Source organism: Aquarana catesbeiana, linkage group LG12 (assembly GCF_042186555.1).
Source record: "Aquarana catesbeiana isolate 2022-GZ linkage group LG12, ASM4218655v1, whole genome shotgun sequence".
Lineage (NCBI taxonomy): Eukaryota > Metazoa > Chordata > Amphibia > Anura > Ranidae > Aquarana > Aquarana catesbeiana.
The window spans coordinates 144,824,205-144,838,135 of NC_133335.1; the positions used below are offsets into that span (position 1 = coordinate 144,824,205).

Genomic DNA, 13,931 nt, shown 5'->3' on the forward strand with positions numbered 1-13,931 from the left:
ATATATATACACACACACACATTATATATATATGTATGTATGTGTATATATATATATATATACACACACACATTATATATATATGTATGTATGTATATATATATATATATATATATATATATATATATATATATATATACACACACACATACATTCTCATTTAGTGTAAAATAATTACTGAAACCTCCATGTGTAGTATATCCTACCACCCCTTTTATAGGTGTGATACTCTTACAAACTTCCATGTACATTTTTATTCCCCTCCAATTCCAAGAGAAGGAAGAAGATAAAAAGAAAAAAAAAAAAAAAAAGAAGCAAGAAGGAGGGAGGAGAGTCCTATTTATGTGCTACACGCGAACAACCTATCTCTAACGAATTGTGAGGAAATCAACCCTGGAGTGTTTAACAATTTGCCCCAGAGTTTTATAATTTTTTTCTGGGCATCCCCTATGTTAATAAAAAACCATATGTTCTCTTAAAACTTAAATTTACGGATTTCACCCACAAAGAGTAAGTTGGGGGGGGTGGGTAATAGAGATCCATTTCTGCCATTAACTCTCGCTTTATATACAACAATCAAAGAATTACCGTTTACATCTGAGGGGTATAAAACTCTCCATCTAGCCACCCCAATACACATATCTTGGATTCCAAGGAGGACATTAGCTCTGAACACCTTATTAATAGAATCCAGGACTAAGGTCCAATACCTAACCAACTTAGGACATCTCCACATCATACAGTTTGTACCAACCTCCCTTTCACATCGTGGACATAAAGGAATATCCCTCTTATGCCATGTTAAAAAAGTCTCTGAGGGGTATAATATGCACGATGTATAATAAAAAGCTGGGTAAGTCGCAGATGCATAGAGATATCGTACTTGTCCTACATTATTAAGAACGGCCGATGCCCGTTTGCCAATACGTCCTGAACCTCAGAGAATTTGACATTTGCGTAGATCACCGCACAAGATTGGAGCCATCTTTCCCTGGAAGTGGGAGCGAAAGGTGCCAAATGTGGCACGGGGGGGGGGGGGGGGATCAGATCCACAGAAGTTTTATTTTCCTGTGGAACTCCGCTTTAACTCTCTGTACTTGGAGATATTATGATACATAGTAATCCCCAAATAATACACAAATATTTCTAACACCTTCATCTAAGAAGCAATTGGTGGCAAGGGACCCCCTGAGAGGTTCAACCAGCAGTAAAGTTGACTTATTCCAGTTTATGTTAAAACCTGAATACAGTCCAAAGGTATTGAAAGAGAGACATCAAACGCTCAATAGATGTAGTAATTTCGCACAGAAATACCAAAAGTGTAATCTGCGAACAATGCCAATTTTTCCATCTAGTTCAAACAATAAAAATAAATAAATAGAAAATTGAAAACCTCCACATACAGAAACCTATACCCATAGTTGATCCAGAGGAACAAATAATAAACACCAATAGAGCATGATCAAATTTGTTCCAGCGAGGGAAACAAAATTTCTTACTGATCCCCTGAAGACAATCAGATATTCCCTGGATAAACAATCCCTGGTGTTATTACCTATACATGTGGTATGCATGTCTTTTTTTAAATCTCTCTAGTGATCTGACCAGAACTAGTTCTTGAGTCTATTCCACATTTTTAAACGGCTGGCAAAGCTTGGAGAAGTGACATGGTCCTTCCATTGTCAGCGCTCCATCCTCTCCCCTGCAACTGCCACTGCCTGACACAGGATTGACAGGGATGGACTGGAGCAGTCTTCTTTAGAACACAGGTTAGTCAGCATTGGTGTTAGGAGAGGGGAGGGAACATTGTTAAGACTAGTTAGGTTTAACCTGGAATTGCATTTGAAGTCATATGTTTCAGCTAGAGACAGCACTGGACCAGCAGAATGGTTCTTGATAGATATTAGGTGGTTCCGCAGGTGAATGATTGTGTTAATCTCCGTTTGGAGATATTGGCTGCTACCCTACTGGTAGGAAAGAGCTGTCGCTTCGGCTGAAAAGATACTTGAGTAGGGAGAGAGGAGAGAATATAGAAATGCAGAGGCATAATAAAAAATATATATAGATATGTAGATATCTATATCTATATCTATATATAGATATATATATATATATATATATATATATATATATATATATATCTATATATAGATATATATATATATATATATATAGATATATATATAGATATATATATATCTATATATAGATATATATATATATATCTATATATAGATATATATATATCTATCAAGTCAAGGCTCAGTTTACACCTTGGCATAATAAATGCACGGTTCACTGCATTTTATCCTATCCAAGCAGTACAAAACACAGGAAAGTAAAAACAGCATGTATACCAACAAAAAAAAATTAAAAATTCTCTCATTTGTCTCTTTTTTCTGAACACAGTGGGAAGGGAAAGAAATCTTTTAATAAAATTGTAGGGGAGGATCCAGAGATATACATAAAATATTGGAATTGGAATTTTCTCCCTAAAAAAAAATCTCCCTATTTATTTGGGCTGGTGTCCACCACTAGAACACCTATACCAATATGTTAGAAACGAAAACCCCCGTTAGACTTACCGGTAACGGTATTTCCAGGAACCTTCCAGGACAGCTACTTGAGAGATGATTGGCTCCGCCCTCTACAGGAAACACAAATCAGATACAATTTAAGATACAAAAGGTTGTTGCCACAAGAGTTTAGCAATGGGGATTGTAACGGGCACCATCATCCTATAATGATATATTAGAAGGAGTGGGGAGAATGTGATAAGGGCTACTCCAACAAAGCCCTACCTCCCCAAAGGAAGAATATTGGACTATTCTGGTACCCAAAAGGTTGTTACAGAACTCTCATATTATCATTGAACAACGCTAGTTACTCCCAGGTGTCATAACAACAGCATTTTTTCTCTTTTCTTATTGCTGTGTGGGTTTATTTTACATCAATTGTTGTTGTGCAGTGTCCCTGGGTGTCCTGTTAAAATTGGGTCTTTCTGTCCCTTCTCCTCCATCCTCCTCTTTCCCCTCCTTCCCATTTCTTTTTCATTCTTCTTCCTTCTCTCTTCTTTCTTTCCCTCCTCCTCTCCTGCGCCCCCCCCTCCCCTCTTTTCTTTCTTCTTCCTTTACTTCCATCCAGTTTCCTCCTTTCCCCCCCCCCCCCCCATTTTTTCATTCCCTTTTTCCCTCCTCCTCTTTCTTTCCTCTCTCTCTTCTTTGTTTTTCCCTATGCTCCACCCCTGTACACAGTGTCATTTACCTTTTAGTAGCACACCCTCACTGCCTTGATATTTAAACCAACACAGAATATTTATATTTGCATATTTTTTAATCACTCATAGCCTGTCCTATCAGCCCCTCGTGTCCGCCCCCAGGGGGAACACCCAGATTGGGTGTCTCAATATTGCCGTCTTTCACTTTATTGGTGAGTTTGTGCTATATAATGTACACTCCAATACTTTCACTATTACTTTATCTTTTTACTGTATTTTGTATGTAATTTCTATTATCTACCTTTTCCAGATGTTAAAATTGGACGCCTGCTGAGGAAGCGGCATTGGCCGCGAAACTGTTGAGGCCTATCGTCCATTATCACATCACAGTGCCTCCACCTACTCATGGGAGCTTCACTAAGTATTGTTTTGATATTTGTACAACTAAGTATTTTGTAAACAATATATCCTTAGATGCAGACAAGCAAAGAAAGTGTTTCCACCGCTCAGGCTGACACTGACCCAGGTGTAAGTAGAAGTTTCAGAGCAGAAGAGCTCCAGGTGCTGGCTGAATGCTAGGCAAAGCAGGCTTGAATGGAGGAGAAGATTTGGATGCCGCACACTGGATGTAGTCAAAAAACTTCACTTTATTGAAAAAATGGGATCATCAAAACAACAAGACTGTCATGCAGAAAGTACAGGTAAGCTGACGCGTTTCGCACTCAGGACTGAGTGCTTACTCATAGCTAACAAATATTAAAAAGACAAACTCTTATATAGCTCAATGGGGTATCACATGATTGACCAATTAGATGGTCATTGAGTCTCAGCTGAAAGCCAATTTAATGAGGTCTCGGCATCTGCTGGCTATTTGGTGTGTTAACTGATTGAGAAATGTTTTCAAAACCGTGACATGTAAATAGATGACAAAGAATGTGAAAAAAGATGTGTATATGTACATGTGTAGGCAAAAAATATATATGTGTGTATATATATATATATATATATATATAGTGAATCCTATCAATAAACGTGTATATAATAATGAATGTACTTCTATAACGTGAATATATGAAAGGTGATAAGTATCAAAAAAAGGGGTTACTATTAAGTGAAAGGAAAAAATGTGTAAAAAATATTTCTCATTAAAAAAAGAGAAAATATATTGATAAAAATATTCAGACAACGTGCAAAGTAAATGTGAAGAGTGAATGTAATGAAACTATATGTGAACAAAATATATAAATATGATGAGACTCTCTATAATATGCCGGTGAAGTGGATGAAGCTCTCTATAATAAGCCAGAATAATACAGGTGAAATATAGAGCAATGTGACCTGAAATAATGCGTGATATGCCCGCGGTTGATAACAAGGTACATATAGGGCCCTATAATAATAAAAATAAACTGTGGGATTCAAAGACATAAAATCACGCTGATAAAGGTTGCCCTGATCTGGTCAAATGGCAGTGATATATGCAGGGTCCCAGTAGACTGACTTGTAACGTAATGATTCTAAATGATGAGCCTGGCCGAGAGCAGGGTGTGTGTAGAATTTCAGAAATGAAGCAGCGGTGTTCAAAGTAATAGAACACCGCTAGTCTGTGTCACACTAAATGTCTAGATGGAATTATAGTGATGGTAATAAAGTTGGTAGAGGTCTCGGCCAGTCACCCAAGTTTAAGGGATCACAAAAAGGGACAAATGAAAAACAAGTAAGATACTATAGGCTGGTATACGAAGACATAAAATCACGCTAATCAGGGTAGCCCTGATCTGGTCAAATGGCAGTGATATATGCAGGGTCCCAGTAGACTGACTTGTAGCGTAGTGATTCTAAATGATGAGCCTGGCCGTGAACAGGGTGTGTGTGGAATTTCAGGAATGAAGCAGCGGTGTTCAAGATAATAGAGAGCCGCTAATCTATGTCACACTAAATGTTTAGATGGAATTATAATGATGGTAATAAAGTTGGGGGTGGTCTCGGCCAGTCACCCGAGTTTAAGGGGTCACAAAAAAGAACAAATCAAAAACAAGTAAGATACTACAGGTTGGACGAGAATGTTACCAGACTGAGATCGTAAAAATTATCCGGACAGACAATTAAGTTAAAATATGTTAGTTTGTGATCCGTCTCGGGTGGCTCATATAAAAGCATGTCTCAGTATATGTGTGTCAGCAAATGCCAAGACCTCCAAACAAAACATATTGGAATAATACATCTTATGAATCCACCATTACAATACTCATATATTAACACCGGCAAGTGAAACAGATGAAAACAGGCATATAATGATCGACGTGAATCCAATCTATGAAGACGATGAGAAGAAATGTTATAATGCTGCATTCTAAAGAGAAACAACTACATATTCATATTGCAACATTACACTCACAAAATAAGCACTAAACACAAACGATACAATGTATGTCAGTTTATGTACATATAAATAAGCTTAATATATCTGAATTATGATCCCAAGGTGTCCAAAAAAATGTGTATATGGACAACAGGGTGTACAAAATGTGAACAAATAAAAATAAATAAATGAATAAAATAAAATAAGGTGAAAAACAAATTAGACAAAATGGAAAAATCAGTGATCGCCAGTAAGAGAGGCAAAATGGCCCGGGATAAAAATGATTATGAGAACAATAAAGTTTACATTCGGAAAAGACCGGTGTTTTCTTACAATCGGTCACAGAGAATCCGCGGCAAACAGGTAAGCTTCTCTGACCAAGAGAGCGACCTAGCCGACAATTCCCTGGCACGCACTATGTCAGACTCTTCTCTAGACAGGTCTATAGGTTCTGTGGAAACAAACAGAAGCAACAACCACACCAACGCTGGAAACCCTTCCCTTGCAGGTCGGGTTACACCAAGAGGAAAAAATCGTCCATAAAAAAACAAGAAGGGGCGGTAGGAGACACAAGAACTCCAAACAACTCACATTACAGCTTGAGAGGTAAAATGAAGAAATGAGTTTCACCGTATTTAATATCTCAAAGAGACTTTTAAATGAAGAGGAGATCAACCTTCTATCAAAAGGCCTTAATTTTAGCCCTAATAGACATTTTGATTTATTTCACACTATTTTGGACGTTAACAGGTTTTCTCGCTTATTAACACTTAAGAAACACTTTGGTGGTTCTAGAGAAGAGGACGTTCCAGGGAACCTTGGCGAATCAGGTGAATCTCCCCCTTCACCTATCTCTTTTAATGAAGTGTGTGCACTGCAAGATTTAATAACACTGGCAGATGATTTGGATCCACCCCCCATGGATCCCACTGATTTACAGTAAAAACTAATAATCAGATTTAAATCTGATTTTTACCCAGTGGCATCCAGGGGCAAAGATCTTGATGTATTTCAGAGGTTGGTGGAGGGGGAATTAACTCGCTTGGCTCTTTCCTATACTGTTTGAACATGGTCATAACACCTACACTATCATGAGTCCTTATAAAGAACATTTCATGTTCATTTTTTACATTTTCACGTTTTGTCAGCCATTTTCTATTTCCTCTTGTGTTGTGTTCCGGTCAGATGGTGCCAAAATAGGAGTTTTTTCCATCTATTGACCATTGGGGCCTATGTACAAACATATCCAATCTTATACATGAATATATAATATTTACCATCTTGATTGGTATATATGCCCGACAAGTTCCCCTACTCTGCATACTCAGTATAGTAACTATGGCAGAGCAGGAATTCCCAGGGAACCATGGCCAACAATAGATGTATGCAAAAGGTCATATTAATAATAGCAATATACAATATCTTTTATTGTTTCGCGATATCCATCATGTTCGGGTGTTTTATATACCTGACCAAAGTACAAGTTAATTTTATCTGAGGATGCATATCGCGACAATATTGAGATAAATAGTTTTATTCTATTTCGTTTTCTACACATTTCTGTGTTATTATATCTACCTTTTTTATCGTTTTCTTTTGATAATTATTCATGATTTGTATCATGAGGTTCACAATTTTATTTCATTATTATTACTTTTATTCCAGCTCATTTTTCATCACATAGATATATATGGAAACTTTCATTGTCCTATACATCTTTCTAGTTGTGTAGGAAACACCTGATATATATATTAGGTTTTTACGTAATATGTTTTCACACTTTTTTACCTTATTTTATTTTATTCATTTATTTATTTTTATTTGTTCACATTTTGTACACCCTGTTGTCCATATACACATTTTTTTGGACACCTTGGGATCATAATTCAGATATATTAAGCTTATTTATATGTACATAAACTGACATACATTGTATCGTTTGTGTTTAGTGCTTATTTTGTGAGTGTAATGTTGCAATATGAATATGTAGTTGTTTCTCTTTAGAATGCAGCATAACATTTCTTCTCATCGTCTTCATAGATTGGATTCACGTCGATCATTATATGCCTGTTTTCATCTGTTTCACTTGCCGGTGTTAATATATGAGTATTGTAATGGTGGATTCATAAGATGTATTATTCCAATATGTTTTGTTTGGAGGTCTTGGCATTTGCTGACACACATATACTGAGACATGCTTTTATATGAGCCACCCGAGACGGATCACAAACTAACATATTTTAACTTAATTGTCTGTCCGGATAATTTTTACGATCTCAGTCTGGTAACATTCTCGTCCAACCTGTAGTATCTTACTTGTTTTTGATTTGTTCTTTTTTGTGACCCCTTAAACTCGGGTGACTGGCCGAGACCACCCCCAACTTTATTACCATCATTATAATTCCATCTAAACATTTAGTGTGACATAGATTAGCGGCGCTCTATTATCTTGAACACCGCTGCTTCATTCCTGAAATTCCACACACACCCTGTTCACGGCCAGGCTCATCATTTAGAATCACTACGCTACAAGTCAGTCTACTGGGACCCTGCATATATCACTGCCATTTGACCAGATCAGGGCTACCCTGATTAGCGTGATTTTATGTCTTCGTATACCAGCCTATAGTATCTTACTTGTTTTTCATTTGTCCCTTTTTGTGATCCCTTAAACTTGGGTGACTGGCCGAGACCTCTACCAACTTTATTACCATCACTATAATTCCATCTAGACATTTAGTGTGACACAGACTAGCGGTGTTCTATTACTTTGAACACCGCTGCTTCATTCCTGAAATTCTACACACACCCTGCTCTCGGCCAGGCTCATCATTTAGAATCATTACGTTACAAGTCAGTCTACTGGGACCCTGCATATATCACTGCCATTTGACCAGATCAGGGCAATCTTTATTAGAGGTCGACCGATATTTGGCGTTTTTTAATTAATCGGCATCGGCCGATTGTGCTGATAAAAAAGGCCGATTGTAACTTCAGCCGTGACTTGCAAATGACTTCTGTAATAGAGTCAATGCAAGTTGCCTGAAAGTTATCTTCTCTCCTCCTCTGGGCAGCCTGCCAAGTCTGATAAGAAGATACATTGTATCTCTTCAAGTTCTTTTTTTATCAATAGACTGAACGTGTAGGAATTCTCAGTTTAACCATTTAAAGACTAAATCTTTTCTGACACTTGTTGCTTACAGGTAAAAATCCTGTATTTTCTGCTAGAAAATCACTTAGAACCCCCAAACATTATATATATATTTTTTTTAGCAGAGACCCTAGGGAATAAAATAGCGGTTGTTGCAATATTTTATGTCACGCGGTATTTGCGCAGCGGTCTTTCAAACGCAATTTAAAAAAAAAAAAACTAAGCAGTAAAGTTAGCCCATTTTTTTTTCGTCCAAAAGTTTTGATTACCTGTTTTTGTGTATTTAATATTTAAAATAGTTTTTTTTTTTTTTTTTTTTTCTAAATTCTACATACAAGTGAACTGATTGGAGGTTTGTTTTGTTTAATGTTTAAATGTAAAAAAAATTTCTTTATCACTTAAGGTTGCTTTCACACTGGAGCGGGCATGCGTTGATGGTAAAACGCTGCTAGTTTTAGTGGCGCTTTACCGTCATTTTAGCGGCGCTATTCGGCTGCTAGCGGGGCGCTTATAACCCAGCTAGCGGCCGAGGAAGGGGTTAAATGCGCCCCTGAAGCGCCGCTGCCAAAACGCTTTGCAGGCGCTTCGGCAGCGGTGCGCATTCATTTCAATGGGCAGGAGTGGTGGTATACACCGCTCCAAAGATGCCGTTTGCAGGACTTTTTTTTTTTACACCCAACCAGCGCATCACCTCAGTGTGAAAGCACTCAGGATATCACACTGAGACTGCAGGGGAGCCGTTTTACAGGCACTTTACAGGCGCTCTTTTTAGCCCAAAAGCGCCTGAAAAACGCCCCAGTGTGAAAGGGGTCTAACTGTTAGATTTTATGAGATGAAGGGAAAAAAAAAAAAAAAAAAAAAAATCGGCCAAATATATCGGCCCAAAAAAAATCGGCATCACATATCGGAATCGGCCACCGCGATTTCTAAATATCGGCATCGGCATCGGCCAGAGAAAAACCCATATCGGTCGACCTCTAATCTTTATCAGCGTGATTTTATGTCTTTGAATCCCACAGTTTATTTTTATTATTATAGGGCCCTATATGTACCTTGTTATCAACCGCGGGCATATCACGCATTATTTCAGGTCACATTGCTCTATATTTCACCTGTATTATTCTGGCTTATTATAGAGAGCTTCATCCACTTCACCGGCATATTATAGAGAGTCTCATCATATTTATATATTTTGTTCACATATAGTTTCATTACATTCACTCTTCACATTTACTTTGCACGTTGTCTGAATATTTTTATCAATATATTTTCTCTTTTTTTAATGAGAAATATTTTTTACACATTTTTTCCTTTCACTTAATAGTAACCCCTTTTTTTGATACTTATCACCTTTCATATATACACGTTATAGAAGTACATTCATTATTATATACACGTTTATTGATAGGATTCACTATATATATATACATATATATATATATACATATATATATATATATATATATATATATATATATACATATATATATATATATATATATATATATATATATATATATATATATATATATATATATATATATATATATACACATATATATTTTTTGCCTACACATGTACATATACACATCTTTTTTCACATTCTTTGTCATCTATTTACATGTCACGGTTTTGAAAACATTTCTCAATCAGTTAACACACCAAATAGCCAGCAGATGCCGAGACCTCATTAAATTGGCTTTCAGCTGAGACTCAATGACCATCTAATTGGTCAATCATGTGATACCCCATTGAGCTATATAAGAGTTTGTCTTTTTAATATTTGTTAGCTATGAGTAAGCACTCAGTCCTGAGTGCGAAACGCGTCAGCTTACCTGTACTTTCTGCATGACAGTCTTGTTGTTTTGATGATCCCATTTTTTCAATAAAGTGAAGTTTTTTGACTACATCCAGTGTGCGGCATCCAAATCTTCTCCTCCATTCAAGCCTATTTTGTAAACAACCCTGATGTTGTGTTTGTTTGTAGAACAATGTTTGTAAATTAAAATTACAATTTAAAAGGCCTCTCCCTTTCCTCTGACCCTCAGTTGTTTAGAAGATCAAGTAACCTCCACCAAAGGTGCACTCGGCAGAGGAAAAAAACAGAAACTATAAAACACACCACCACCAGGTAAACATGGTTGACCAATGAAAAAATAGAATAGGGTGGGAATATAGACGCTGTCCTGGAAGGTTCCTGGAAATACCGTTACCGGTAAGTCTAACGGTGGTTTTCCCCCCTCACCTTCCAGGACAGCTACTTGAGAGGATAAGCAAGATTCTATACCTTAGGGAGGGACGACAGCCTGAAGCACTTTCCTACCAAAGGAAAGGTCCTGGCTGGAAAGCATCTGAACTCTATAATGCTTGACAAATGCATGAGAAGAGGACCAGACGGCAGCTTTAGAGATTTCTTCCCATGAAGCCCCTGCTCTTTCTGTTCATAATGTGGCCATGGATTTCTTTGAATGGGCCCTAATTCTAGCAGGATGGGTGCGACCCGACGCTTTAAATGCCTCACAGATAGCTCCCCTAATCCACCTAGCAATAGAACTTTTAGATGCTTTGGACCCTATCTTGGGGCCACTGAACAAAACCAACAGTTGGGAGGAACTCCTAAAACCACTGGTCTTTCCTAGATAAAGCAGAAGACATCTCCTTACGTCTAAAAGACCAAACCTTTCCTCTTCCGCATTTTTGGGAGAGGTGCAAAAACTAGGAAGGACTATCTCCTGGGACCTGTGAAAGTTGGAAGAAACCTTGGGTAAATAGAAAGGATCAGGTCTAATCACTACCCTGTCCTCTAGAATACTCAGGAAGTCTTTACAGGAAATAGACTCGAGAGCAGAAATCCTTCTCCCTGACGTAATAGCCAAAAGGAAGGCTAACTTCAAAGAAATAATTTTCAGGGAAGCCTCATGCAAAGGCTCAAAAGGAGCCCTTGTTAGTGCATTTAATACCAGGGAGGAACATGTTTGATAATCCTGGGAGCAGGTCTAGATCTGGCTGAAAGGAACCTCTTGACTAAGGGATCTTCCGCTAATCTTCTCTCTGTAAACAAAGATAGGGCAGCAATCTGAACCCTAAGGGTGCTGACAGAGAGCCCCTTTTCCACTCCGCCCTGCAAAAAATCCAATATACAGGGAGCGGAAAAGGAATCTAAACCAGCTTTCCTTTGCCAGGAAATAAAAGTTTTCCAAACTTTCCCATAGATTCTTCTCATGACCAACTTACGGCTGTTCAGGATAATTTGAATAACCCCCTCTGAACACCCCTTTAACTGTAGGATGCGCCGCTCAGCCTCCAGGCCGTCAAATGGAAGGTCTGAGGGTTTGGGTGTAACACTGGTCCCTGATGGAGCAGATCCTTCCGAACTGGTAGGGGCCAGGGAGGATACACAGATAGGGCCTTCAGAGAGGAGAACCAACTCCTCCTGGGCCACCAGGGGGCAATCAGAACAACTTCTGCCCAGTCCTGAATAATTTTCCGAACCACTAGGGGTAAGAGGAGAAAAGGAGGGAAGGCATTAACCAGAGTGAAGTCCCACGGGAAGGACAGAGCATCCGTCTCTTTCTCCAGAGAGAAGAATGCCGGCAGTTTCCTGTTGAGACTGGAGGCAAAAAGATCCACTGTGGGGAGCCCCCTCTTAGCATCACCTCCTGGAATGTGCCTTGATGTAGTTCCCAGCTGCTGGAACTGATACTCACCCTGCTCAAATAGTCCGCCAGCACATTTTCTGACCCCTTGATGTGTTCTGCCCTTACTGAAGTGACATAGATCTCCGCCCAGGACAGAATCTGCTGTGTTAATGACAGAAGCGATTCTGAGCGAGTGTCCCCTTGCTTGTTCAGGTATGCCATTGTTGTGATATTGTCTGAAAAAATTAATAGGTCTTTTGAATAGACCCTCTCTTCCAGAGATATAAGTGCTTTCCTCACAGCCAGAAGTTCTCTGAAATTTGAGGGGCGATCTGCTTCCTCTGGCAACCAGGCTCCCTGTGCTTGCCAGTCCTGTGAGTGAGCACCCCAACCCCATTTTGTCCGGGGAATATCGTGTCCAATCCTTCCCTCTCTGCAGATGTTCTCGCTGCTCCCACCAGACGAGATCGAGAAAATTCCCATCTGGTAGTTTTACCAGCTGATCCAGAGAATCCTTCCTGCGATACCAATGGAGTAAAAGAAAAGCCTGAAGGGGTGTGGAGTGCAATTGGGCCCAAGGCACCCCTGGAATGGCCGCAGTCATCAGACCCAGCAACTGCATGATCCGCCGAAGGGAGGTCTGAGGGAGCAACTTGAAGGCCTGCACAGAGAGAAGAATTTTCAAAATCTTCTCTTCGGGAAGAAAAATCTTTAGGGCAATAGAGTGTTAGATAACCCAGGAAAAGTATGCTCTGTGAGGGTACCAGGCAAGACTTCTGCTGGTTGACCTTCCACCCTAATTTTTGAAAGGTCCGCAAAACCAACTGCAGGTCTTAACCTCCCTGGCGGTATTCCCGAGTGTGGCTCGGGGTTAAAATTCAGTACCATTAGCGGTAACCCCGAGCCACACTCGGGATCGCATTGCAGGATCCTGGGGCGGCGTTACTTACCTTGTCCCCGGGATCCTGCGATGTCCCCCGCTGTGTCTGCGGGCTCCGTCCTCCTCCGAAGCCTCTCCGTGCCAGGCTCCGTTCCCTGCGAGCGGCACGACGCACGGGGCGGAGCCTGGCGGCAAATTCAAAAAAATGTCAAAATCATAACACATACAGTACTGTAATCTTACAGATTACAGTACTGTATGAAATGAATTCATATCCCTTTTGTCCCCAGTGCTCTGGCCCATGCCCTGCATGCAGTTTTACATGATATACACTGTTCTTTCTGCCTGGAAACTGGAGATTGTCCATAGCAACCAAAAAGTGTCCCTTTACGTCAAAAGTGGCTTTAGACCAGCTAGAAAACAGCGATAGTAAATTAGAACACTTGCAGAATTGAGCGATAGTGAATTGTGGGGAAATTTATTTTATTACTATTTTTTTTAATTTTTTTTAATTATTTATTTTTATTTATTATATTATAATTTATGTTTTTGTGTTTCAAACTTTATCATACCCGGGATATCTACTAGACTCTGGTTTGGACAGATTTAAGTGTGTTATTGTTAAGATTTACAGACCTACAATATAAAATGCCAAATTTCCATGCAAAATAATGGTACCGCTT

The 13,931-nt window shown here is 39.0% G+C and overlaps 1 protein-coding gene across 3 annotated transcripts in view; it reads right to left on the reverse strand.

The window, feature by feature from the left end:
- Positions 1–13,931, reverse strand: part of BRCA1 (BRCA1 DNA repair associated) — a 589,423-nt gene that overhangs the window by 565,920 nt on the left and 9,572 nt on the right. For all 3 annotated transcript variants that reach the window (XM_073608372.1, XM_073608370.1, XM_073608373.1), the window contains exon 2: positions 2,586–2,647. The gene's annotated coding sequence lies outside the window, so the exon portion shown is untranslated. The remainder of the gene's footprint in view (positions 1–2,585; positions 2,648–13,931) is intronic.